This window comes from Myotis myotis, unplaced genomic scaffold (genome assembly GCF_014108235.1).
Source record: "Myotis myotis isolate mMyoMyo1 unplaced genomic scaffold, mMyoMyo1.p scaffold_m19_p_1, whole genome shotgun sequence".
NCBI classification, from domain to species: Eukaryota; Metazoa; Chordata; class Mammalia; order Chiroptera; family Vespertilionidae; genus Myotis; species Myotis myotis.
This window is the reverse complement of record NW_023416313.1, coordinates 91,539,413-91,565,836: the sequence shown is the minus strand read 5'-3', so window position 1 is coordinate 91,565,836 and position 26,424 is coordinate 91,539,413. Positions and strand designations below refer to the sequence as shown.

The 26,424-nt window shown below is 40.1% G+C and overlaps 1 protein-coding gene across 1 annotated transcript in view; it reads left to right on the top strand.

Annotated features, from left to right (window-relative positions):
- GPR158 (G protein-coupled receptor 158) overlaps nt 1-26,424 on the top strand; it is a 383,045-nt gene that overhangs the window by 267,290 nt on the left and 89,331 nt on the right. The gene's annotated exons all lie outside the window — the stretch shown is intronic.

Below are 26,424 nucleotides of genomic sequence, written 5' to 3'. Positions count from 1 at the left end.
CTTACAATTTAGAGGAGGATGTAAGTACAGGCAATTATAATAAAATGTGGCAAAAGCTGAGAGTGTAGTAAGGGCAGGATGTTGTGGAGGCACTTAGGAGAGACTTACCAAGTCGAGGGAATAAAATATCATTCTCTTCCTCCAAGCTTACCCCCTACAATCTGTCTATTTTCAAAATATCAGCCAGTTTGAACACCAAAGTTAGACCACGATGCTCCTTTCATCAAAACCTCCAAAGGTTCCCATTTAACCTACAGTAAAAGCCAAAATCCTTAAGATGACCGCAAAAGCCGAACATGACTTGGATTTTCCTCTTCCACTACCTCATTTTTCAAATTCTCTTCTCTCCCTCGGTGTTTCCAAGCACTCTTAATCTATTCAGGTTTTCTACTTCATTAAATACATTTCATATTTCTACTTAAAATAGAAATTTATTTAAGTATAATCAGTTTTTTCTACAAAATCATTCATATCATTCATATTGCATGTTTTCTAATTTACTAGCATCGAGTTATGCATACTAATAATAGAAGCAATATAATAATGCAAAGCTCTGTTTATCATGCGTGCCTGGCACTGCTCCTATATAAATGGCATGTTGTGCCTCATAACATTTAATCTTCCCCGTAGATCTACTAGACAGGTCTTTAACCAGTCATAGAGTCAGCCAAATAGAAGTGAAAGATCTGAAATGACTTCAGTCATTTGAATAATTTTAATCATTTGAATATCTGTTGTTGCTGCTACCATCATCTTTTTCCTGAACCTCTGCTATTTTAAAATACATTTCTACCCAGTAGCTAGAGGGATATTTTAAAATATCAAGTGTAATCTGTCACCTCTTCGAGGGCTTCTCAGTGTTCTTAGAATAAAGATCAAAACTCTCAACATGGTTTATGATGTAATAAATACTGTGGTCCTTGCCCACCTCCCAGTCTCATCCAGTACCCAATACCACTTTTCTCCTGGTTTTCTGCACTCAGCACATGACCGAACTTCTTTCATTTGTTAAATGGAACATGATGTCTCTTATGGTAGGCTCTTTAAAGATGTCCACAGTTCTAATCCTTGGAACCTGTGAATGTGGCACTTTACACGCTAAAAAGTACTACGCAGTGGACTACTGAGTGAAGCTATACTGGGTAAACTTAGAACTATACCCTAAATTAGTGGCTTTTTCCCTTTGGAAGTGGCCTCCAAAGAATTTGCTTGGAGAGCCACGGCAGAGGCTGAGGCGGTAGCTGGGGAGGTGAGACCCGCTCTGCCCTGCTCACCTCCACTCGGCGGAGGCTAAGATTCAGGTGTGTGCCTCTGCCCTGGCACCTGCTGAACCCTGGCACCAAGGACCTATGGCCGTGGGACTGTGTGGGTGGGAAGGGCCCAAAAGACGGCGCCTGAGAGCATGGATGGGCACCTTTGGCTGGATACCAAAAGAACAACCTACTTCCCCCAGTTGGCAGGGGATTCCTCTAAGAAGCCTTCCTGGATTGACTGAAAGATGAAGCTAAATTCTAGCAAGTTGACTGCCTCCTCCAAGAAGCCTTTGAGCTGGATGGAAGTGGGGAGGCCCCAGCCTCAGCCTGGGCAGCCCGTTACACTGGAGCTACCGGGGTTAAGACTTGGCTTCTCCATTACTCCCTTCCTGCTCCCACCTGGTTTCTCCTGTTCAACTGAGCTGCAATTCCTCTGAAATGGAAGTTCTCTCTCCTAACAGAGACCATTTTCATTTAAAAACAATCTGCTTGATTGTGAAAGATTAAGAATGATGGTCCTTATTTATATTACTTATGTAGTGCTTGTAGTTAGGCAATAAAAACACACTGGTGTTATTTTTGAAAAATATATATTTTTTATTTTTAAAGAGAGAAGAAGGGAGAGTGAGAGAGAAAGAGAAACATTTATGTTAGAGAGAAATATTGGTGTTAGAGCAAAACATCCATTGGCTCATTCTACACACCCTACTGGGGATGAAGCCTACCACCCGTGCATGTGCCCTGACTGGTAACTGACCCAGCAATCTTTCCGTGAATGGGATGATGCCCAACCAACTGAACCACACCCACCAAGGCCTTTGTAGTGTTATTTTGAAGTGTTAGTTAAAGTTCAGTTTATTTTTATTTATGATTTATATTTATTCAAATCAAGTGGTCATATTAATGAGCATGTGCCTAAAATCTGTGCAAGAATTTTAAAGTCTCCTAAATAGAATAAGTACTCTAGAAAAGAAGGACATTTCAAAAAATGTAAATGTTAGGCTCCTAAATGTTCACAGCAATTATTAGAGATCCATGCATTGGCTGGGATCCAGTTTTGAAATACATCTGATATGCCTGTACCTATGATGATATCAGATACAGATAAAAATGGAAATTTAAAAGGAATATAAAGATAGCACTTATGCTTGATAATTGTAATATGCCTGGGAAGGGAAAAACACACACACAACAGAAAAGAAGACTTACCAAATAAATTTTGTCCAACAGAAACATTAGGATGCCTCATCATGTTGACTTTATGCTTCATTGGCTTTGTTTTATCTTTCACAACATAAATTTTCTCTGTAACTGCTGGGATATTAATGTGTATCTCTCAAGTTCTCACTATATACCTTGGTTTCAAATAAGTTCATGTGCATGCTTTGACGACAGAAAGGGCCAAATTATATAATGATGATTTGAATGTAGCATAAGATATAGGGGGAGAAAGGAGGTTAAAATAAACTATTGATTGAGTCTGGAAAGCAAAGTGATTTTATTTTAGATGACAGAATGGGAGACAATGTCTCAGAAATTGACAGGAAAGTCTGGCTACATGGGGTGTGCATATGTGCATGAGTGTACGTGCATAAAGCATTCTTGACAAGAAGAGTAACTTGGACATTGGACCAGGGCTCATTGGCTTCTTTGGGTTTTGCAGAAATTAAGCTTATAACTTTTGGCTCAAGTTTTTGCAACAAGAAGGGTCTCTTTATTACATGATAAAGGTGACTAAGTAAACCTAATATAGCCAAAAGTTCTAATCATTTGCTTGTGTAAATGTGACCTATACATTTCTAATTTGTTAAATATATTACCTACTTTCTCTATTCCTGGTGTGGAATTGCTCATGAAAGTTTTACTGGGGGTTGCTGTTTTTGGAAAAAATGTACTTGAATGAAGTAGAATTATTTTTAGGGCCTGGTAACTCCGTGGAAGGAGACTGTGGGGATAGTCGCTGTTCTACTTTGTTGTTATGCAACCATCCTTTTCTTCTTTCTAGGCTGCATATTGTTGTTCAGATTTGCAAGAATTAAGTTTATTTTTGCCTTTTCTAAGCAATCTTAGACTACAGACTATTTTATAACAATGCTTATATTAGAAAGTCTAAATTAGAGATTGTCATCATTGTGCAGATGAGGACAAACCAAAACCTGACTAAATTTAGTGTCATTATAATAGGACAGCACAGAGCCAAAGCATTTAAAACATTTTCTTACAGTTCTCAAGAAATTTATGATTTGAAGTCCATATATTTGTGAACAAATGATTAATCTTCATAATCACTTAAGACTTTCATACAATTTATAAAAGAAGAAACAACTTTAAAATCAACTAAAGTATATTTTCTTGTTAAATTACACAAAATGACATTTTATGGATTAGTAAAACATATTAAGTAATATAGAGTCTAGAATTTTGTTTTTGACTTGACTGAACCAAAGGTTTCAGCAAATAATGTATATTTCCCCCTCTAACCTTGGTTATCTATTTGGTTGGCTGATGTATCTTTCAGTAAAGGATACCAGTACATGTATAAATACAGTTAAGTACTTACAGTACTTTTTCTAACTCCCACCTCTCAGTTCCTACAAAGAAAACCTGCAAAATATTAGAGCTGGTAGGTACATCAGACACAACTTAGTTCTTATTCAGCCCCTATTTTGCAAATAGAAAAAGAGAGGTTGAGAGAAGTTACAGCTCATCCAACTTTTCACTAGGTAATAAGAGCACCAAGAATAGAATCTAGTCTCTTGATTCCTGGCCTATCACTCTCTTCACTCTATGACAGAACTTCTGACAGATGGTATGGATGTGAGATTCAGATGTCATTATTCAGGGTAGTGAGAGCGGCCCATGCTCTATACCTTGGTCAGTTATCCTTCCTCATTAAGTCTCCAAGGAAATAAAAGGCACAGAAGATAACACAGGAAACCAATTAAAAATATCTTGAGGTTTGGCTCTAAGACCAAATATAAAATTCCTAGAAGCTTGGCTGGACGATGTTGTTGAACCTTATGAAATATCTGATATTCAAACATTTTACCTATGAAAATGGCAATTTTTCCCTAGCCTTTTGGCTCCATGTTTAGAGTGTCAGCCTGCACAGCTAAGAGTCACAGATTCATTCCCAGTCAAGGGCACATACTTGGGTTGCAGGTCCAATCCCTGGCCAGGTTGGGGGCGCATGCAGGAGGCAAACAATTGATGTGTGTCTCTCACATTGATGTTTCTCTCTTCCCGTCCCCCCTTTCCTCCATTGCACTCTCTAAGAATCAATGGGGAAAATATCCTCAGGTAAGGATTAACAACAAAAAAGGCAATTTTATGTTTCAAACAAATAAATAACCTTGTTAAACCATATCAGATTGTTTTCAGTGGCACAGGGCCTACTGGTAAGTCAGTTAAGAGGCCACTTTTTCTAAGATCACCCCAAAACCTAAAGCCAAAACTCAGATTTTTTTTTTACTCCAGTGTAGCACACATGCATCATTCAGAAACAGAGCAAAAACAAGAGTATATTGCTCCCATGCATAGACATTGAAGGTAAAGAAATAAAGAAAAGAATGTTAAAAGTGGGGAGGAAGAGTGAAACTATGAGAAAATAACTAAAACAGTAAAGTTTTTAATCCATTACTACTATTATTGATTTTGATGCTCAAGTTAAGCCAGTGGGAGTCTTTTAAGCTAGCTCCTGCATTCCTTTGATATGATTTATTCTTTGAGTACTTCCCTACTTCCTAGCACAATAGAGTATACTTTCCATATTCCAGCCCTGGAATCAGCCTTTTCTCCAAAGAGCCATGTTTCTTTTTTAGGGTGAAATGATATCAATTCAGTTCTGTGACAGATCACATCCATTGTGACCAACATTGGAGAGAAAGGTCCCAAATTTACAATTAGGTCAATGTTTCTCAGACCTGTTATCTAGGAATCTTTGTAAAGAGAATTCTCTTTAAGTCTAAGATTTCATCCTTAGACTTATCTATTTGATCTCATTTGGTCCATTTGTATTGATGGATATCAGAGAAAAAGAGAGAAAAACAATGGGAGGAATGTTCAGTAGTCATGTGTGTAACAGTACCATAGAGAAAATAATAGTTGTTTCATTCCAAGGTAGCTTAGAAAGTATGGGAGTAGAAGGCATTTAATCTCCAAACTGCTGGAGGGTTTCAGGGATTTGGGATAAAATATTGAGATCAAAAGACATCACAGAACTAGACACACTTCTTTATGGGAATTTGAAGAGTGTGAGGATAAGACACTTGGCTTTCTTCTATAGGGTAGGATAGAGTAAGAGAAGAAATTGTAAATATCCTGGAAAGCTGTGCAGTTCCATTTACCCACTTGTTCCTGTGCTCCTCTCCCCTGTCAGCCTGCCAGAGAGAAGTCTGACGGTGAGGGTGGCTGTGTGTGGTAAGGCATTAAGGTTATCAAGTATGCGTATCTGGTTAAGAGTCTTGGGTCACTGATGTGTCAGGTGTAAGGAATTAACTGTTAATCTCCCTTTAGCTAACAGAGGGATTGTATATATTTACTGAATTTATTGGGGTGACATTAGTTAATAAAATTATGTAGACTTGAGGTGTTTATTGTATAGTGTGTTCACCACCCCAAGACAAGTCTCCTTCTGTCACCATTTGTTCCCCGTTTTATCCTCTTCTACCTCCTCTCACACCCCCTTTCCCTCTGGTACTCACCATACTGATGTCTGTGTCTATGGATATGTTTGTTTTTTGCTTAATCCCTTCACCTTTTTCACTCAGCGCCCCACCCCAACACCCTTCCCCCAGGACAGCTGTTAGTCTGTTCTCTGTATCTATTAGTCTGTTTCCATTTTGTTTGTTAGTCTATTTTGTTCATTAGATTCCCAGCATAAGTAGGATCATGTGATACTTGCTTTCTCTGACTGGCCTATTTCACTTAGTATAGCACTTTCCATGTGCCTCCATGCTGTCACAAAAGAGTTAAAATTCATTCTTTCTTACAGCTGAGAAATATTCCATTGTGTAAATGTATCACAGCTTTTTTATCCACTCTACTGATGTGCACTTGGGCTGTTTCCAAATCTTGGCTATTATGAATAATGCTGCAATGAGCATTGGGGTGCATATATTCTTTGGAATTAGTGTTTTAGTTTTTTTGGATATATTGCCAGAAGTGGAATTTCTGGATCATACAGCAGTGCCTTTTTTAATTTTGTGAGTAAATGCCATACTGTTTTTCCACAGTGGCTGCACCTACCTGCATTCCCACCAATAATGCACAAAGATTCTCTTTTTTCCACATCCTCACCAATATTTGTTTGTTGATTTATTGATGATAGCATATTCTAATAGGTATGAGGTGATATCTCATTGTAGTTTTAATTTACATATCTCTGATGATTGGTGATGTTGAGTGTATTTTCATATGGCTATTGGCCATCTCTATCCTCTTTAGAGAAGTGTCTATTCTGGGTATAATCTCCACAAATCAGTAAATGTGATATACCTTATAAACAGAATGAAGGATAAAAAGCACATGATCATATCAGTAGATGCAGAAAAGGCATTTGGTAAAATTCAGCACCCGTTTATGATAATAGCTTTTAGCAAAGTGGAAATAGAGGGAATATACCTCAACGTAAAAAAGTCCATATATCACAAACCCATAGCCAACATCATACTCAATGGGAAAAACCTAAAAGGGTTGCCCTTATGATCTGGAAAAAGATAGGGATGTCCACTTTCACCACTCTATTCAACATAATGCTAAAAGTCCTAGCTACAACTGTCAGACAAGAAGGAATAAAAGGCATCCAAATTGGAAAGGAATAAGTAAAACAGTCATTATTTGCAGTTGACATGTTACTGTATAGAGAGAAACATAAAATTCCACAAAAAAACTACTAGAACTGATGAATGAATTTCGTAAAGTAACAGGATACCAAATAAATATTCAGAAATCAACTGCATTTTTATATGCCAATAATGAACTATCAGAAGGGGAAACTGAAAGAACAATTGCATTTACAATTGCATAAACACTTAAATACCTAGGAATACATTTAACTAAGAATGTAAAAGACCTATACTCAGAAAAATATAACACACTGAAGAAAAAAATTCAAGAAAATACAAATAAATGGAAGCATAAATGCACTCATGGGTAGGAAGAATTAACATCCTCAAAACGTTCATTATTTCCAAAGTAATTTATAGATTCAGTGCAATTCTATCAATACACCAATGGCATATTTCACAGAAATAGAACAAATATTCCAAAAATTTATTTGGAACCACAAAGACCTTGAATAGCCACAACAATATTAAGAAAGAAGAACAAAGTTGGAGGAGTCATGTTACTAGATATCAAATTATACTACAAGGCCATAGTAATCAAAACAGCATGGTACTGGCATAAAAACAGACATATAGATCAATGGAACGGAATAGAGAGCCCAGAAATAAACCCACAACTTTATGGTCAATTAATATTTGACAAAGGAGGTAATAATATACAATGGAGTAAAGATAGTCTATTCAATAAATGGTGCTGGAAAAAGTGGATAGATTCATGCAAAAGAAATGAAACTAGACCACCTTCGTACACCATACAAAAGGATTAACTCAAAATGGATTGAAGACTTAAATGCAAGGCTTGAAACCATAAACATCCTAGAAGAAAACATAGCCAATAAATTCTCAGACATTTTTTGTAGCGATATATTTTTTTCTGATATATCTCTTTGGGTAAGGGAAACAAAAGAAAAAAGTTAACCTGACTACATCAAACTAAAAATTTTTTTGCACAACAAAGGAAATCATCAACAAAATGAAAAGACAACCCACTGAATAGGATAACATATGATACATCTGATAAAGGGCCAATATCCAAAATTTATAAATAAGTTATAAAACTCAACACCAAATAAACAAACAATCCAATTTAAAAATGGGCAAAGGATCTGAACAGACACTTCTCCAAAGAGGACATATAGATGGCTGAGTTTTAGTAAACTGGAAGAACCTTCAAGACTTGAGAATTGGACTTTTGACTTTATCATTGAAAAGAAAGAGTGTTTCCATTGTTGCTAAAATAAACACCAATTAGACTATATGTCTCTTAAAATGTACTTTGATATTTTTGTGAAATTTAATAATTACATATTTATAAACTAGAACAAAATTGAAAACACAAAGAAAAAGGTAAAAGATCAAAAATCAGCCAAAGGTAAAAACATCATCATTCAGAAATAACCATCATATACATTTCAATGTATATGATGGTTATTTCTGGATGATGATGCATTTATTCATCTATATATGCATGTATTGAAATAGAAAATGGACATATGGTTTAAATTGAGATACAGATAGGATTACTCTATGAGATTTTTATTAAATAATATTAATTGGAATCACAAAAACAATTGAAAATAAAGATATTACTTAATTTTTAGATAAATGAATCTCCACAACAAGCATTATTAGTTCTGAAAGCTCTTTCTAAAGTGAGTAAAGATTATAAAATGCTTACAAGGTTGGGTTAATTTTTTTCACTTAGCTATATATTTCAATTTAAGGCAGTATCACTTGACTTCAGCTATCTATACTAGTATATGTAAAATCCTAATATGCAAAGTGTCCCCTCGGGAGTTTGACGAATCAGGAGTTTGATCACTCGCTATGATGTGCGCTGACTACCAGGGGATGGTGCAGAATGAAGGAAGGCCCCAGCTAGTAGCGGGCAGCTGCTAGGAACCCTACCCATGCACGAATTTCGTGCATTGGGCCTCAGTGCCAGATAAGAATCAAAATCGAATACAGTTTATTTTGTCCCCTTCTCCCACTTTTTTATGTTTGTTATTTATTAATTTTTGAATTGTTAAAATTTATAGTTCATATAAAACATGCGATTTCAAAGCTATAATTCACTTAGTTGTTCAACCTTAGTTTTATATTTAATAGATTTAATGTTTTCCACTAATGTCTGTAGCATGCTTTCTTCATTCCTCAGCTGATATTTTGATTTATGCCTTGGTTTTCATTAACAGGTGTTTCATGAAGGAATAATAAGTTCTATTGCTCTTGAGTTCTTATATGCTTGAGAATGTCTACCCATTGTCCTAATATATGAAGACTAACTTCTCTGGATATAAATATTTCATGACACACTTTCTATTACTCCGAACTTTGTATTCATTTTCTGAATTTTCCCAGCACTTGAAACAGCCTGATTTCTTTCGCCTATGAATTACTTGATATTTCTGCCTAGATACCAATGCCATTCTTTAGTCTAGCAATAAAATAATTAAACTCAGAATTATCTTGGAATTTGTCATTATATATCATTCTTTTCTTGGATCATGGTGGTGGTTTTTTTTTTTAATATATAGATGTAATAACTTTTATATCGCTGGAAAATTTTTTAATTATATCTTTAATTTTTTGTCTTTTCTTCGAAAGCATGAACTATGTATACATTGGATTTTTCTCTTCCCTCTGTACCTCTATTGTTCCTAGTTATTTGCGTATCTTTGTCTTTTTCTATTTTGTTTTGTGTGTTTGCTCTAAGTCTTTATTTCATGATCTTTACACTATTCTCAATTGTGTTTATTATGCTTGAGTTGATTCTAATATTCCTTTAACCTCTCTAATGCTTTGCTTTTCTTTTTTCTTTTTTTCATTTCTCCCTCTTTCCCCAGCTTTCTTGGGGCAATTCTATCCCTTTATCAGTTTTTTTTTTTTATCTCTTCTTTCATTTCACTTCCTTTTCTTTGACCTTTTTTATGAGAGGTAACATGTTTTTGTTTTGCTTTTAATATATTTCTGTTGATTTGAGAGAGGGAGAGGGAGAGATAGGAACATCAATGAGAGAGAATCATTGATTGGCTGCCTCCTGCATGCCCCCCACTGGGAATCCAGCCCACAACCCTGGCATGTATCCTGACCTGTACTTGAACCGTGACTTCCTGGTTCATAGGTCTATGCTCAACCACTGAGCAACACCAGCCAGGCGGAACATGTTTTCTGTAATTTCTTTGATGCCATGAGTACTGCTTATTTAAACTTTTATTAATTTTCTTGATTAATATCACTTCTGTTATTCTTTTTGCATCTGCTTTTTCTCTCAAGTATTTAAATAAAGAATCTATGCTGATACTTTTCTGATTTTTATCATGGTAATTCTTTTTTATTTTGGTAAAATGTATATAAACATAAGCTTACTATTTACATAACTATTAAATGTCCAATTTAGTGGTATTAAATACATTCACAATGTTGTGGAACCATCACCATTACCCATTTCAAGAGCATTTTTATCATCTCAAATAAAAGCTCTGTGTCCATCTATAATAATAAAAGCATAATATGCTAATTAGACTGGACAACCTTCTGGGCGACCACACTATGACACCCACTGGCACCAGGCCAGCTAAGGCAGGTGCAGTGCGATTGGTTAGGGGCCCGGCCATCGCCCCATGATTGACCTGCAGAGGGAAGCCCAGGCCACTGGCTAGTGGGGCAATCAATCGCGGGGCTCCATGATCTCCCCAAAGAGGGAGGCCCAGGCCACCAACCCAGCGGGCTGCGGCAGGTGGGTGGGGCCTCCCTCTGTGAGGGAAGCCCAGATCCCTGGTGCCTGCCAGCGGCTGGAGGAAAGCTCAGGTTCTGGGTGCCAGAGAGAAGCTGGTGCTGGCAGCCAGGGGAAGGAAGGCATGCTCTTGCACGAATTTCGTGCATTGGGCCTCTAGTGAAATAATAAGTTTCCATTCCATCTTTACTACCAGCCCTCACTTTCTATTTTCTTCCTCTATGAACTTGCCTATTCCAGGTGCTTCATATGAGTGGAATCATACAATATTTGTCTTTTTGTGCGTAGTTTATTTCACTTAGCATAGTGTTTTCAGGGTTCATCCAGGTTATGGCATGTGTCAGAATTTCATTTTTTTATAACGGAATAATTTTCCAATATATGTATATACAATATTTTGTTCACCATTCATCTGTTGATAAAAATTTGGGTTTTTTTACATTTTAGCTATTGTAAATAATGCTGCTATGAACATAAGTGTACAAGTATTTGTTTGAGTTCCTGTTTTCAGTTGTATGGCTATATAAGTAGGAGTGAAATTGCTAGATCATATGGTAATGTTGTGTTTAACTTTTGAGGAACTGCCACAGTGTTTTCCACAGTGTCTTCAGCAATTTACATTCTCACCAGCAAGGTATAATGGTTCCAGTTTCTTTACATCCTTTCCAACACTTTTTATTTTATATTGTTTTATTTTACAGCCATCCTAATGGGTGTGAAGTAGTATCCAATTGTGGTTATGATTTGCTAGTTTTCTTTTTTAAAAAAATATTTTTATTGATTTCAGAGAGGAAGGGAGAGAGGGAGAGATAGAAACATCAGTGATGACAGAGAGTCACTTATTGGCTGTCTCCTGCACACTCCCCATTGAGGATTGAGCCCACAAGCCAGGTATGTGCCTTGACAGGAAATCAAACCATGACTTCCTGGTTCGTAGGTTCGATGTTCAACCACTGACCAACTTTACTTGGATAGTTTTCATTTTTTAAATTACATTTATTGGTGTGAAATTCATTAATAAGATGTTTCAAGTATACAATTCTATAATGCATCATCTATATATTAAATTGTGTGCTCACCACCCAAAGTTTAGTCTCCTTTCAACACCATATATCTGATCCCTTTTTCTCTTCAGCTTCCCCCACCCTTCTTCCCCTCTGGTAACAATCGTACTGTTATCTGTGTATATGAGTTTGTTTATTTATTTTGTTAGTTCATTTGTTGCTTTCTGTTTTATATCTCACAAATGAGTGACTTATTTTGCTTAGCATGATATTCTCAAGATCCATCCATGTTGTCACAAATGGAAATGTTTCATCTTTTCTTATAGCTAAGTAGTATTTCACTGTCTATATCTACCATATCTTCTTTATTTAGTCATTTGTCAAAAGACACTTAGGTTGTTTCCATGTCTTGGCTATCATGAATAATACTGCAAAACACATGATAAAGGGGACAATATATCAAGAAGCCATAACACTACTTTTAATTTTTGAATGAAGCATTTTTTTTTTTTTTTTTCCAGATAGCTGTTTTATGAAGAGTCATGTGGACAGCAGGAAGAATAGTTTTAGGCAAGCTACCTCTTCATTTTGAGATACATAAACACCCAGATTTAGGCTGAACTATAATCTGAGGCTTTGCCTTTCTCTTTCACCGTGCTTTAGCTCTGGCTGCCTTCCTATGCTAGGGTGCTATTTAGGTTCATCAAAAAAGATGACATGTCTCCAAATCTCTCTCCAATATGGATGACACTGAGTTTCTATAGGAAATTCTCTAGTTCTCCTTCAGCCCTCCCATGTTCTAAAATTTATTTTCCATTTAACAGATTGCCATTTTAGGATTGAAACAATCCTTCTAACTGAGCTCTGAGATAGAAATATAACAGCTATCAGTGTCTTCATTTTGGTAAACTATACTATATTTCTTAGTTCTTCTCTTTTCTCCCTCAGTGATTCTCATTCATTCTTATAGCTTAACTAGGGGCCCAGTGCATGAATTCGTGCACGTTGAAAGGAACTGTGGGCTGCGAGGCTGTGGTAGGCACAGGGGTGCGGGTCTTAGCCCATCCTCCGCGCCCCCACATGGCCCCGCCCACTGCAGCCCCCGGTCCCCTGTCTGCCAGCAGCCCCACTCCCACTGCCACCACTCCCATGCACTGATAGCACTGGCCTTGCTGATGGCATAAAGAGATTGGGGCTGGCGCCACCAGCAGGTGCGAGCGGGGATGGCACTGGCAGCAGGTGCGAGCACCAGGTGGGACCGCGGTGCGTGGGAGCAAAGAATTTTCAGTAACCACCAGAGGCTCGCCCCAATGACAGTGACCAGCTGTCTGGCTTGGTCTGGCGCCCCCCCCCCCCTGCCCCACCTGCTTCACCATCCCACCTTAGCCAATGCCTGCTGTGTTCCTCACATGCCCCCTGGTGGTCAGCACACATCATAGCGACCGGTTGTTCAGTTGTTCGGCCGCTCTGTCTATTTGCATATTAGCCTTTTATTATCTAGAAAATACTAGTACTTTCTACACTTTAATTAATAGCTCCAGCTCAAATTGTTTTCCTAAATTCCAGATTTGTATATCTTCTTATTCAATATTTCTACTTTGCTGTCTTATAGATATTACAAACTTAATAAATCCAAATCTTAACTCCTAATCCCATCACCACCACAAAACCTGCACTACCAGAAGAATGCCCCATTTAGTTGGGAGCAACTCCATCTTTCCATTTGCTCAAGGCAAAAACCTTGGAATCATTCTTGTCTTTCTTCTATCTCTCACATCTCACATTTAATAATTCATAGAATCCTGTAGGTTTCACCTTTAAAACATCTCCAGACCAAAACATTTCATACCACTTCCACTGTTGTCACCGTGGCCTGAGTCACCATCACTGAGCATTTAATTATTAATAACCTAACTAGATTCCTTGTTTTCCACTCTTGGCCTCCTACTCTATTCTCAACACAGAAGCCATAAATCTCTTTTTAAACCTAAGTGAGCTACTATTCCTCCTGCTCAAAACCAGCAATGGCTCCCCATTTCATTCAGACTAAAGCATAATGGCCTAAAAGATCTACATGATCTGCTCACTGAATCTCTTCTCTCTGCTCACTGTTTTTCGGGAATACAGGGCTCTTTACGTTCTTAAACAAGCCGGGCAGACTCCCATCTGAAAGCCCTTACAATGACTTTTTCCTTTGCCTAAAACTCACTCTTCCCATTATCTATGTGAAAACTTCCCCACTTTCTTCATGTCTTTGCTGAAATATCATCTTCTCAGTGACATTTACCTTGTTTAAATTGCAGCTTACCCTACTCATAGTACTTCTGATGGTTTTCATTCTGGGAAATTTTATTTTTGGATAGAATTTATCACTTTACACATATCATATAACTTTTGTAATCTTTATTTCTTACACAAATTTATTTCTTATTTCCTATATACCCCCATTATATTTTGAGTTCAAACCTGTGTTTTAGCATCTGGATTAGTGCCTGGCACATAGTGGATATTAAACAAATATTTTTTGTATATATAAATACATATTTTCAGACATTAACATGTAACATTTCTACATTAACATAGAGCATATGGTTCTTCTCTTGTATTATTATCTTTTAATTTTTTAATTTACTTTAAAGAGGAAGGGGGAGAAAAGGGGGTGGGAGGGAGAGAGAGAGAAACATCACTTTGTTGTTTGAATTATTTATGCCTTTATTGATTGATTCTTGCATGAACCCTGACTGGAGATCCAACCTACAACCTTGGCATACTGGGTCAGCATTCTAACCAGCTGAGCTACCTGGCCAGAGCTTCCCTTGTATTATTAATTATGGCTGTTCATACCTTTTAAAAATTTTTTATATTTTAGCTATAATAATTTTTATTATAATCCTTTCAAGAGCTTGGCCATGTCTGATTATTATTTCCATCATTGCACACTTAAAATTTGTTGAATTTGCCCTAGCCAGTTTGCCTCAGTGGATAGAGCATCAGCCTGTGGTCTGAAGGGGCCTAAGCTTGATACCAGTTAAGGGCACATGCCCAGGTTGCGCACTCGATCCCCAGTAGGGGGCATGCAGGAGGCAGCCAATCAATGATCCTCTGTCATCATTGATGTTTCTTTCTCTCTCTCTCCCTCTCCCTTCTCTGAAATCAATAAAAATATATTTTTTAAAAATGTGTTGAATTTTAATAGAATTCTAAATAAAGCAATTGCATGCACATATCTATACTAATAAAAGGGTAAAATGCTAATTAGACTGGATAGACCAGACATCCTTCCTGACAAAGCCAGGGCCCGGGCGAACCCAGCCCTGGTGCCTGAGGCTGGCCAGAGGAAGGGAAGCCTAGGTCCCAGTTTCCTGTGGTCGGTTGGAGGAGGGATGCCTGGGTCCCAGTGTGGGGGCCACGGCAGAGATGGTTAGGGATGATCAGGCAGGCAGGGTAGCAGTTAGGGGCAATCAGTCAGGCAGGCAGAGGTGGTTATGGGCGATCTGCAGGCAGAGGTGGTTAGGAACAAGCAGGCAGGCAGGTGAGCAGTTAGGAGCCAGTGGTCCCAGTTGCAAGAGGGATGTCCAACTGCTGGTTTAGGATCGGGCCTAAACCGGCAGTCAGACATCCCCTGAGGGATCCCGGATTGGAGAGGGTGCAGGCTGGGCTGAGAGACGCCCCACTCTGTGCACGAATTTCGTCCACTGGGCCTCTAGTACATATATAAATGAATAGCCATATATCTGTCTTTATCTTTTTATCTCTCTGTTTCGAGAACTCTGCCTTTTTCTCTAATTTCCCTATAGGGAGGTAGAAAGAAATCTAGGCCAATAATGAGACTTGAATAATAGCCTACATAGTCTTACATGACCTTGGCCCCCTCTTTACCTCAAACTCCACTGCTCTCTGCCCCTCTCTTCCAGTCCAGTAATACTGGCTTTGTTGCTTTTCCTTGAGCAGGCCTGCAATATGCCTACCCTACACCTTGCCATTGGTTGTTTCCTCTTTTTGGAGCATTCTTCATCCACACATCTCCATGCTAGCTCCCTTGTTTTCTTTAAATCTTTGCTCAAATATCAACTTTTCAGTCAAAGGAAGCTAAAGGAATTATTATTTTGGAGTAAACGGGAAGAGGTTAACTAAAAAATTATGACATTAATAACTCATGGACACAGACAATGGTCTGGTGAAGGCTTAGGGTGGGGAGGTGAGAGGCGGGTGCATGGGACCACCGGGGGAGAAGGGGGACATCTGTAATGCTTTCAACAATTAAGATAAATTAAAACAATTATGACATTAAAGTGAGAATGAACCACTACACTTGCAGAGAATTTCTAGTGAAACCACATGGAGACTGATTCAGCGATGATGTGGAGGCAGAAATGTCATAATTTGGCAGTAGACTAAGAACATAATAACTTATCCTGAGAATGCTTTCACAAGAACAAATAAGGAGATGCTGCCTGGCAGTGATAGAGAATTTGACAGTCAGATGGTTTGAGTAGAACAATAAAAAAATTGTACCTCTGCAGCAATGTCATAGCTAGCATGTTTTAGCTCTCTAGTAAAAAAATATGAAGTGGGTAAGGTATCAGTTCATTTCCAGTTCCCTTGCTAGGGTTTGTGGGTTAATGTCTTTGCTGATGGGAAAAACATGGCAGGAACTGAATCTCTTTCAATGGTTACTATTTCTCCCCAATTATAAAACTCTATCTTGAATTATACTTCCAAGGTCCAAGACACATAAGTATTAGTTATTTCTGAAGTTTGGTAAGTAATTTTTAGTTAATAAAAAGGCTAATAAATTTATGCTTTAGATTATATGTATTTTACGTGAGCATGTGATTTTAGAGGACTTTCATAGTCTTTGGGAAATAGTTTCAGAATTGTCAGGCATTTATATTAACATCCTATTAATCTCTGTGGTCTTACACTTGTAGAGTAGGAAGTAGTTATGTCTCCTGAAAAATAGTTTATTCTTCAAAGCTATTAGCGGGGAGGGTATTGTAGAAGATTTAGAAATAGTTTTTTACTATTTAATATGGTAGCAAGTATTCTTTTGTAAATGACAAGAAGATGATGTTTTGACATGCCAAATTATACCTTCAATGTCAGAGGCTACATAATGTCATTAAAGAGTCACAATTCAATAAAGCAGATGTCTTACTTAAAGAAAATAGCAAAAGAGGAAAAATATAAAGGCATAATACTTTATGGAATTATGTTATTAAAAACTGAACCTCAGAATGCCCAGACCCTGGTAAAAGCCTGACTGAAGCAAGCATTTAGACTGTAGCCAAAATTAGAAAGGTCAATGTGAACTTTTAGGAGAAAAAACAGATTGCTTTCCTAGAATATATCAGAGTGTTATGTCAGTTAATGCCTATTTTAGTCATATATTTATCTAAAAGCTGATATTACTGTATTTTATAATTTCTGTAAAATGAAGAAAACACACATTTTATAAAAATACTAGAGGCCCAGTGCACGAATTTGGGCCTGTTGGGAGGAGGAGACTGCAGAAGGTTGGCTAGCTGGCCTGGCCCTGATTGGGCCCCAATCAGGGCAGGCCAGCTGGGGAGGGGCCTTGGGTGATTGGCCAGTGGGCCCTGCCCCCGATTGGGGTGGGGGGACCAATTGGGGGTGGGGCCGGCCATGGGGAGGGGCTGTGAGTGGTGGGCTGGCTGGTAGGCAGATGGCACGTGGTGCAGCCTAGGGCACCGGTGGCCAAAAGCCTCCTCCCCCTCCCTGAAGTGTGGGACAAGGTCGCAGCAGCTTGGGGCCGCCCCCAGGTACCATGCATGGAAACACCACTCACTGCTGAGCCACCATCTGGCCCAGGACCTTTGGGGGCTAGGGTGGCCTCAGGCTACCCCTGGCCCCACCGAAGCCAGACTTGGCTTGGCCGGCTGCCCCTGCCACCCAAGGGCTGCGCATGCCCTGCAGGCTTCATTGCCCTCATGAATCACTTCGGCCCAGCAGTCCCATCCCAGGAAGTGGCCATCCCGATCACCGTGGCTCACTCTTAGTTGCAGTCTGGCCTGCCCGCAAGCACATAGGCAGGAGCTTGGCTACCGAGGGGAGGGAGGAGGGATGCATGGGCCAGGGTGGAGACAGGGAACTTGGCAGTGTAAGCACAGCTCCCCTCCACTGGCCTGTTGTGCCACATTCCCGGACCCCCATGTGCCCCTGCCCAGTGCTGCACTCTCGGGCTGGGGGTGGGGGTGCGGGATCTGGGGCTGCAGCCTAAAGGCGGCCCTCGCTGGCTTGTGGTCGCAGCGGTCAGTCAAGGAGGGATGCAGGGTACCATGAGGCAGCCTCACACAAGTCCCCACTGCAAATCCCCGTGTCTCTCTCTCTCTGAGAGGTCAGCAGTTCAGCCTGCTCTGCATGCTGCGTGCGTAGCCTGGCATTCGGTGGAGCCTTTGGTCGTTTGGGATGTTATGGACACTGGCTCTTTATATATAGAGATTCTGATCTATGTGGACAAATAGTACAGATCTTTGGGGCTAAGACTGAATTGATCTGTGACATGAGCTGGGATACAATTTTAGCTAAAAATGGATTAAATATTTAATAGCTCAGGCTTTTGGGAAGCTCGTGACAACACTGAGTAGTGCTTGAATTTTTTCCCTTCACCTGGTCAATCTTGTGCCATTTTATTCCACGTTCTTGTCCTACTCTGTTTAAACAGAATGTTGAAATTAAAAGTTAAATGCTGAACTTTGGCAAACTGTATAATTTTTAGGTAATGTTTAAATGGCATTATTTTCACCTTGGAAATTTTGGCGTTGAGAAAGTGGCTCATTTATCTCTAGGTGTCTTCTCAGTTCTTCCCTAGGAAGATATATTTATTTCTGCACCTTTGTATTTGAGAGAAATGAGCCCATGATTTAGTTCTGAGAAAACAATACCTTATGGCGACATCCTAAAAACATTAGGAGATGGAGTCAGCATTCAGAGTCCTGAAGTTCAAGGAGGTGAAGAAGGAAGGAGAAAAAGAGAAAGGGAGGGAAGAGGTTCTCTCTCTTCTTATCACTGTTAACAAAATTGGGTAAAAGTATTAGTATTACAGATTTACTAAATATTATAACTTTAATTTCTCTACTACAGTGTTGCAGTGTTCTGTTTGCTTTTATAGTTGAGTTCCTGTGTTTCACCATTATAAGCAACAACAGAAGGATAAACTTAATGACAATGAGAGCTGATATTTATTATAATTTCTCATCCTATATATCACATTTATATCCTAGGTTCTTTATGGGTGTTATCTTATGTCTTACACCTCTTTGCACACCCCAAAATGTGGCATGGTGCCTGGCATATAGTAAGAATTCAATAAATATTTTTCTAGTTACCTGTAAAAAAGGAATTACATGCATAAACAATGCAGAGCTTTGACATGATAAAAGGTGCTGCCTGATAATCTATACTAACAAAAGGGTAATATGCTAATTAGATCAGGTGGACTGGACATTTTCTGGATGCCCGACTTCCTTCTGGAGAAAGCCATGGTGGCGGGGGCCGAGGCAGAGGCGGTTAGGGGAGATCAGGCTGGCAGGGGAGAGCAGTTGGGGGTGATCAGGCTGGCAGAGGAGGGCAGTTGGGGGCAATCAGGCCAGCGATTGAGGGCAGTTAGGGGTGACCAGGCCAGCAGGGGAGGGCAGTTAGGGGTGGCCAGGCTGACAGGGGGCCAGTTAGGGAGCAACCAGGTCAGCAGGGGTGCAATTAGGGGGCAATCAGGCCAGCAAGCAGAGGCGATTAGGGGTAATCAGGAGCCAGTGGTCCTGGATTGTGAGATGGATGTCTGACTCCTGGTTTAGGCTCCATCCTGCAGGGATCAGGTCTAAACCAGCAGTTGGACATACCCTGAGGGGCCCCAGATTGGAGAGGGTACAGGCCAGGCTGAGGGATCTCCCCACCCCATGTGCACACGTTTTGTGCACTGGGCCACTAGTATGATATAAAAAGCTCTGTCATAACCATATTACCAAATATGTCTTCTTAGTTGACAAGCTAACAAAATTAGAATTATTCTTAACTTTCTAGAGATACATGATTGATTTGTTTTAAGGCAGTTGTTTCCTGAAAAGTTTAATACACTAGCTACTGAACACTTTATCTCTTATTTACTTGTCTAATCAATCTTGGGTATTATAGTGTAACTAGAGGCCTGGTGCACAAAAATTTGTGCACTCGGGGGGGGGGGGCGGTCCCTCAGCTGGGCCTGTGCCCTCTCGCAGTCTGGGACCCCTCGGGAGATAACAACCTGCTGGCTTAGGTCTGCTCCCGGGTGGCAGAGGGCAGGCCCAATCCCTAAGTGCAGCCCCTGGTCGGGCTCAGAGCAGGGCCGATTGGGGAGTTGGGGCGCCGCCCCCTGTCATGCACAGAGCAGGGCGGATCAGGAGGTTGCGATGCCACCCTCAGTCACGCTCAGGGTAGGGCCGATTCGGGGGTTGGGGCACCGCCCCCTGTCACACTCAAGGCAGGGTCAATGGGGAGGTTGTGGCGCCACCCCCTGTCACGCACAGAGCAGGGCCCATCAGGGGGGTTGGGGCTCGGTACCCTGTCAATCACAGAGCAGGGCCAATCAGGGGGTTGGGGCGCTGCCCCCTGTCACACACAGAGCAGGGCCGATCAGGGGGGTGAGGAGCCCCCCCCTGTCACTCACAGAGTAGGGCCGATAGGGGAGTTGGGGCACCGCCCCCTGTCATACACAGAGCAGGGTGGATCAGGGGGTTGGGACGCCACCCCCTATCACCCACAGAGCAGGGCCGATCAGGGGGTTGGGGCGCCCCCACTCTCACACTTAGGGCAGGGCTGATGGGGAGGTTATGGCTCTACCCCGTCACACACAGAGCAGGGCCTGTGTGTGTGTGGGGGGGGGGTTGGGGCGCCACACCCTGTCACACACAGAGCCGCAGGGCGATCAGAGGTTGGGGAGCTCCCCCCTGTCATGCACAGAGCAGGGCTGATCAGGGGGTTGGGGCACCTTCCCCAGTCACGAACAGAGCAGGGCCGATAGGGAGGTTGTGGCCCCGCCTCCTGTCACACAGAGCCACAGGGTGATCAGGGGGTTTGGGCGCTGCCCCCTGTCATGCTGATCCCGGTGCCGGGAGGTTTATTACCCTTTTACTATATAGGATAGAGGCCTGGTGCATGGGTGGGGGCTGGCTGGTTTGCTCTGAAGGGTGTCCTGGATCAGGGTGTGGGTCCCCATTGGGGTGCCTGGCCAGCCTGGGTGAGGGGATGATGGCTGTTTGCAGCTGGTCACACACCCTTCAGGGTGGGGGTCCCCACTGGGGTTCCTGGGCAGTCTGGGTGAGGGGCTGAGGGCTGTTTTCAGGCTGGTGGGTGACTGAAGCTCCCAACCGCTCCTTTTTTTCTTTTTTCTTTTTTAAATTCTGGGCCAGCTTTAGCTCTGGCTCCAGCTCTGAGGCCTCTGCTGCTGAAAGCAGGTATCTGGTTTGTTTGGGTTTTATAATCTCGAAACACTGTATCAATTCCAGCTCTGAGATCCGGGCTCGCTGAAACTTGGTTTCTGGGGCTTTGTTTAGCTTCTGTATTTGTAACAATGTTTCAAACTGCAGGCTGAGAGGCCGGCAGCGGCAGGCGGGGAACGTTGGAGTCCTCCGTCACTGAAGCAAGCAAGCCTCATGTTCGCTTCCAGCTGCCTGGCTGCTGGCTGCCATCTTGGCTGGCAGTTAATTTGCATATCTCCCTGATTAGCCAGTGGGAAGGGTAGCAGTCGTATACCAATTACCATGTTTCTCTTTTATTAGATAGGAGGATGGGTAAGAGCATGAACTGTGGAGCCACTGTAACTGGCACTTACTAGCTGTGTGTCCTTAGGTTAATCATTTAACCTCTCTGGGCCTCCACTACCTCATCTTTAAAATGAGAATAATAATGTATCACTGGATTATTTTACACCTACAAAATGCTAGTAATACTGCCTGCCACATGTTATAAGTTGTATGTTAGCTAACAAAGCAGCGTGTCCTAAAGCAGTGGTTCTCTAAATTTACAAACATCAGAATCACCTAGGACTTATTCAATCCCAGATTGCTGGGCCCTCTTCCTGAGTTTCTAATTCAGTCAGTCTGGGGAAGGGCCAGAGAATTTGTATTTTGAATAAGTTCCAAAGGGATGCTGATACTGCCGGTCCATGGTCCTTGGACCACACTTTGAAAGCCATTGGTCTATGGCAGATCTTTTCCAACTGTGTGATGAAGGAATGGTGTTTTTTACTTGTTTTGTTTTGTTTATTCCATTCTGTCATAGACAAATTCTTTTGTAAAATACAATAAATATGAATTACCAGTACATGGGAATGGAAAAGAAAAAGTATTATTTGGGTTTTCCAGCTTATTTTATTTCCAGGTAAATAGGAGTCATCTCTTTATACCTTCAAAAAGGAAGAGAACTAATATACCAAATAAAGTGAATATGTGCCCTTAGGCTCCATGTTAGCCTCCGCCCTTCTGGTATTTTAGAAATCCTTTCTTTGACCCTCTTTTAAATGGAAACCACAAATCTGAGACACTCTAATTACAACTATTAATTATAATCTTTATATAGCTCTTCCTTATTGTTTCTTTCACCTGCTTGGAAAATAATTATGTAATAAATGTGATTCACACAGGAAAGTCCTGAAGAATTGATGGAGTTATTGGATAACTATTGAAGAGGGACTCAACCTAAGATGGATTTTCTTAAATGGGTTTTTCTAGTGACAGCTCAATTTCTTTTAGGGTGCACTAATTTCAGTGGCTCAAAAACCTTTGGAAGTTATTTTAAGTGATTGTGTAGGCACACTAATTATAGTGTTAAAACTTTGGGAGTGGGGGGGGGGCTATAGTTTTATTTTAAGTTTTAGCCTTTGCTATGAAGACTTTTATAAGAAAGACTAGAGGCCTGGTGCATGAAATTCATGCACGGGGGTGGGGGTCCCCTCAGCCCAGCCTGCACCCTCTCCAATCCAGGACCCCTCAGGGGATATCTGACTGCTGGTTTAGGCCTTATCCCAGGAATCGGGCCTAAACTGGCAGTTGGACATCCCTCTCACAATCCTGGACTTCTGGCTCCTAATCGCTCACTTGCCTGCCTGCCTGGTCACCCCTAACTGCACCCCTCATGCCAGCCTGATCACCCCTAACTGCCTCTGCATGCCAGCCTCATCGCCGCTCACTGCCTCTGCGTGCCAGCCTGATACCCCCGCCAGCCTGGTCACCCCTTACTGCCCCCCCTGCAGGCCTGATCACCCCTAACTGCCCCCCCGCTGGCCTGGTTGTCTCTTATTGTCCCCTCCTTGCCAGCCTAGTTGCCCCTAACTGCTCCCTCCTGCTGGTCTGGTTGCCCCTCATGCCCCCCTTCCCCCCTGCCGGCCTGGTTGCCCCACACAGCCTGCTTGTTCAGTCATTTGGTCATTTGGTCATCCCTTAATAACCCCCCTGCTGGTCATAAGCAGCCATCTTGTGAGGGTGTGAGGGTTAATTTGCATATTACCTCTTTTTTATATAGGATAATATTTATACAAATTGCTATTTTCAGAATAAAACAAAATGTTTAGAATTTATTTGAAGTCAGAAGAGAAAAGGAGACAGAAACTTTTGTTGCCCCTTATATCATAGCCATAAGGGAAATAATGAAATAAAATGTTTCTTCCAAGTGATTTTTCTAAAATAAGATAAATGCCTACTGAAATGTCTGCCTATCTAGAAATTAGAGATGTCTCAAATGGGAAAGAAGTTTGTTTAAGGAAGCTTCATATTTAACTGGAAATTCTACAAGAACTAGGGCTAGGACTGACATTTGGCCAGTGGTGGTTATCATCATATGTATTTAGCCATTGCTTCTATTCACATTCCATGCTTCTAATTTTCTTTGTAATCACTAATAGATGACCATGGAAAAGTTTCATACTGTATAGAGTGATGATAGAAATTTTTAAAGATTTAAGAAGACATTCTGACAAGCCACTTACAAATTGAATTCATATATATTATGAAGCACTAAAATGAGGTACTAAGTTTTCAAAGAATATAAGGATTCCACACCAGACTGCCTCTTTGAATCCATCCTTGGTCACCCCTTACATTCCACCTCTGTCTGCACTCTACCCTTTTCATCTTTTTAATTTCTCATTATCTTTCTCAAGTTCCCAGGGAAGACTTTCTTAAGCTACTGTCCTCCCTTCAATCACCTTCTCTTTCTTCACTTGTCCCCACCTCACATCTATCTGAAAATTTAATATAAAACAGTGAGGAAAAGAAAGAGTCTTCAGTGAATGCTATTAAGACAAGGACTGCTATACAGATAAAATAAAATCAGATACTTACCTCACACCACATGCACACACAGAGGCATTTTAGATAAATTAGAGATATAAATATGAAAATAAAAATTAAACTATTAGGCCTGGCCTGTGTTGCTCAGTGGTTGAGTGTTGACCTATGAACCAGAAGGTTATTATTAAATTCCTGGTCAGGGCACATGCCCAGGTTTCAGACTTGGTCCCCAGGTCGGGGGCGTCAGGAAGCAGCTGATCAATGATTTTCTCTCATCATTAAGTTTCTATTTCTTTCTTCCTCTCTGAAATCAATTAAAAAAAAATAAACTATTAGGAGAAAATATAGAGGACTGCCTTTGTGATCTTGAAAAGATATCTTGACTAATAAACAAAAAGCAAAAATTATAAAAGCAAATTTTTAAAAAAATATATTTTATTGATTTTTTTACAGAGAGGAAGGGAGAGAGATAGTTAAAAACATCGATGAGAGAGAAACATCGATCAGCTGCCTCCTGCACAGAGCCCTTGACCAGAATCAAACCTGGGACCTTTCAGTTCACAGGCCGATGCTCTATCCACTAAGTCAAACCAGTTAGGGCTAAAAGCAAATTTTTATTATCAAAATTTGTAAATTCTGTGTGAAGGAATACATATAGACAAAGAAAAGTATATCAAAGGAAAATTTATGGAAGAGGAAACCCAGTTGGCAATATACTCATATAGAGATGATCAATCTTAGGTGGAATTAAGGAAATGCAAATTAAAATGGATATGTCATTTCATATCCATAAGCTCTGGGGATATGTAGGAACCAAAACTGAAATTCTTGCATGTGTATACACAGCCACTTTGAAATGCAAATTGGCAGCATTTATACAAATTAAAAATACATATAAATACATTTTCATGTATATAAAAATACATATAACGCCCCAAAAAAACATACAACCCCAAAATAGTTTTTCTAAATATGTACTAGAAAGACTCACACTTGTTTATAAGCAGACATGTTTAAGAATGTTCATAGTGAAAATTTGTGGGAGAGATCCTAAATACTAAATATCCACCAATTTGGAAATTAAACATGTTCATTTTAGAAACTTTGTAAACCAAAGAAAGGCAAAAACATAAAGATTTGAGTTTTGTGATTCCAGATAAATTTTCAAAATCTATATGTATAATATATGCACAGTCTGTACCAAAAATTATCATGACTAGTTTTCCTATAAACCAGTATAGCAGAGATTATTGTCAACCCAACACGTGTGTTTCTCTGCATTTCCCAGTCTGCCCTGTAGTAAGTTTGAAAGCCATATGAGTAGATCTTACAATGAAATATGCACAGTGATTTGTGAAATGGATTAAGAGCCAGTGTATCTCCTCCCTCTCATTGGACTTTATAAGAGTGAGATACAGGCTTTCAATCACTGGGATTTCGGAGTTTATTTGTTCCTGTCACTTAGCCTTATTAAACGTTGACTAATAATTCTCTCCAAATTGATATACATTTCTCAAAATCATTGAGATAAATTATCATTTATCACTCACTGTAATCCATATGTGTTCTTTCTAGATCCATAAAGTATTCCAATTTATTCTCTAATTTTTAATGTGATTGTAATGTTTTTTAAATAGAAAGTTTGTTTTTAGAAAAGTTAGGAATTGAAGATAAGTAGAAAGATAATAAAAATTACTTATAATTCTGTTATAAGGATAACTTGTTGACAATTTCATTATTATCTTCTCTTCCTAAATGTATATTTGTTCTTTATATCACTGAAAACATTCTATTTAATAACTAGCTTAGCCCTGACCAGTTTGGCTCAATGGATAGAGCGTCGGCATGCAGACTCAAGGGTCCCGGGTTCAATTCCGGTCAAGGGCATGTACCTTGGTTGCGGGCACATACCCAGTAGGGAGTGTGCAGGAGGCAGCTGATCGATGTTTCTCTCATCAATGTTTCTAACTGTATTCCTCTCCCTTCCTCTCTGTAAAAAATCAATGAAATATATACAAAAAAATAACTAGCTTACCATTACATGATGGATCAAAAATGCATTTAACACATTTCATGTGAATTTCTTCTACAAAAACTACCCTTTGTTTCCTGACTTTTCTTCACCATTGCTAGCTTTTTCAGTGGTGCTATATTTTCATTCTGTCACAGTAGCACTATTTTTTTTTTATTATATCACTGTTAAAATATACACTTGCTGTTTACTGTGAGCGGGCTGTAAGGAATGAAGGAGTTGTTCCTACACCACTCTTTCTCATCCTTTAATCTCCTATTAAACACTAGCTT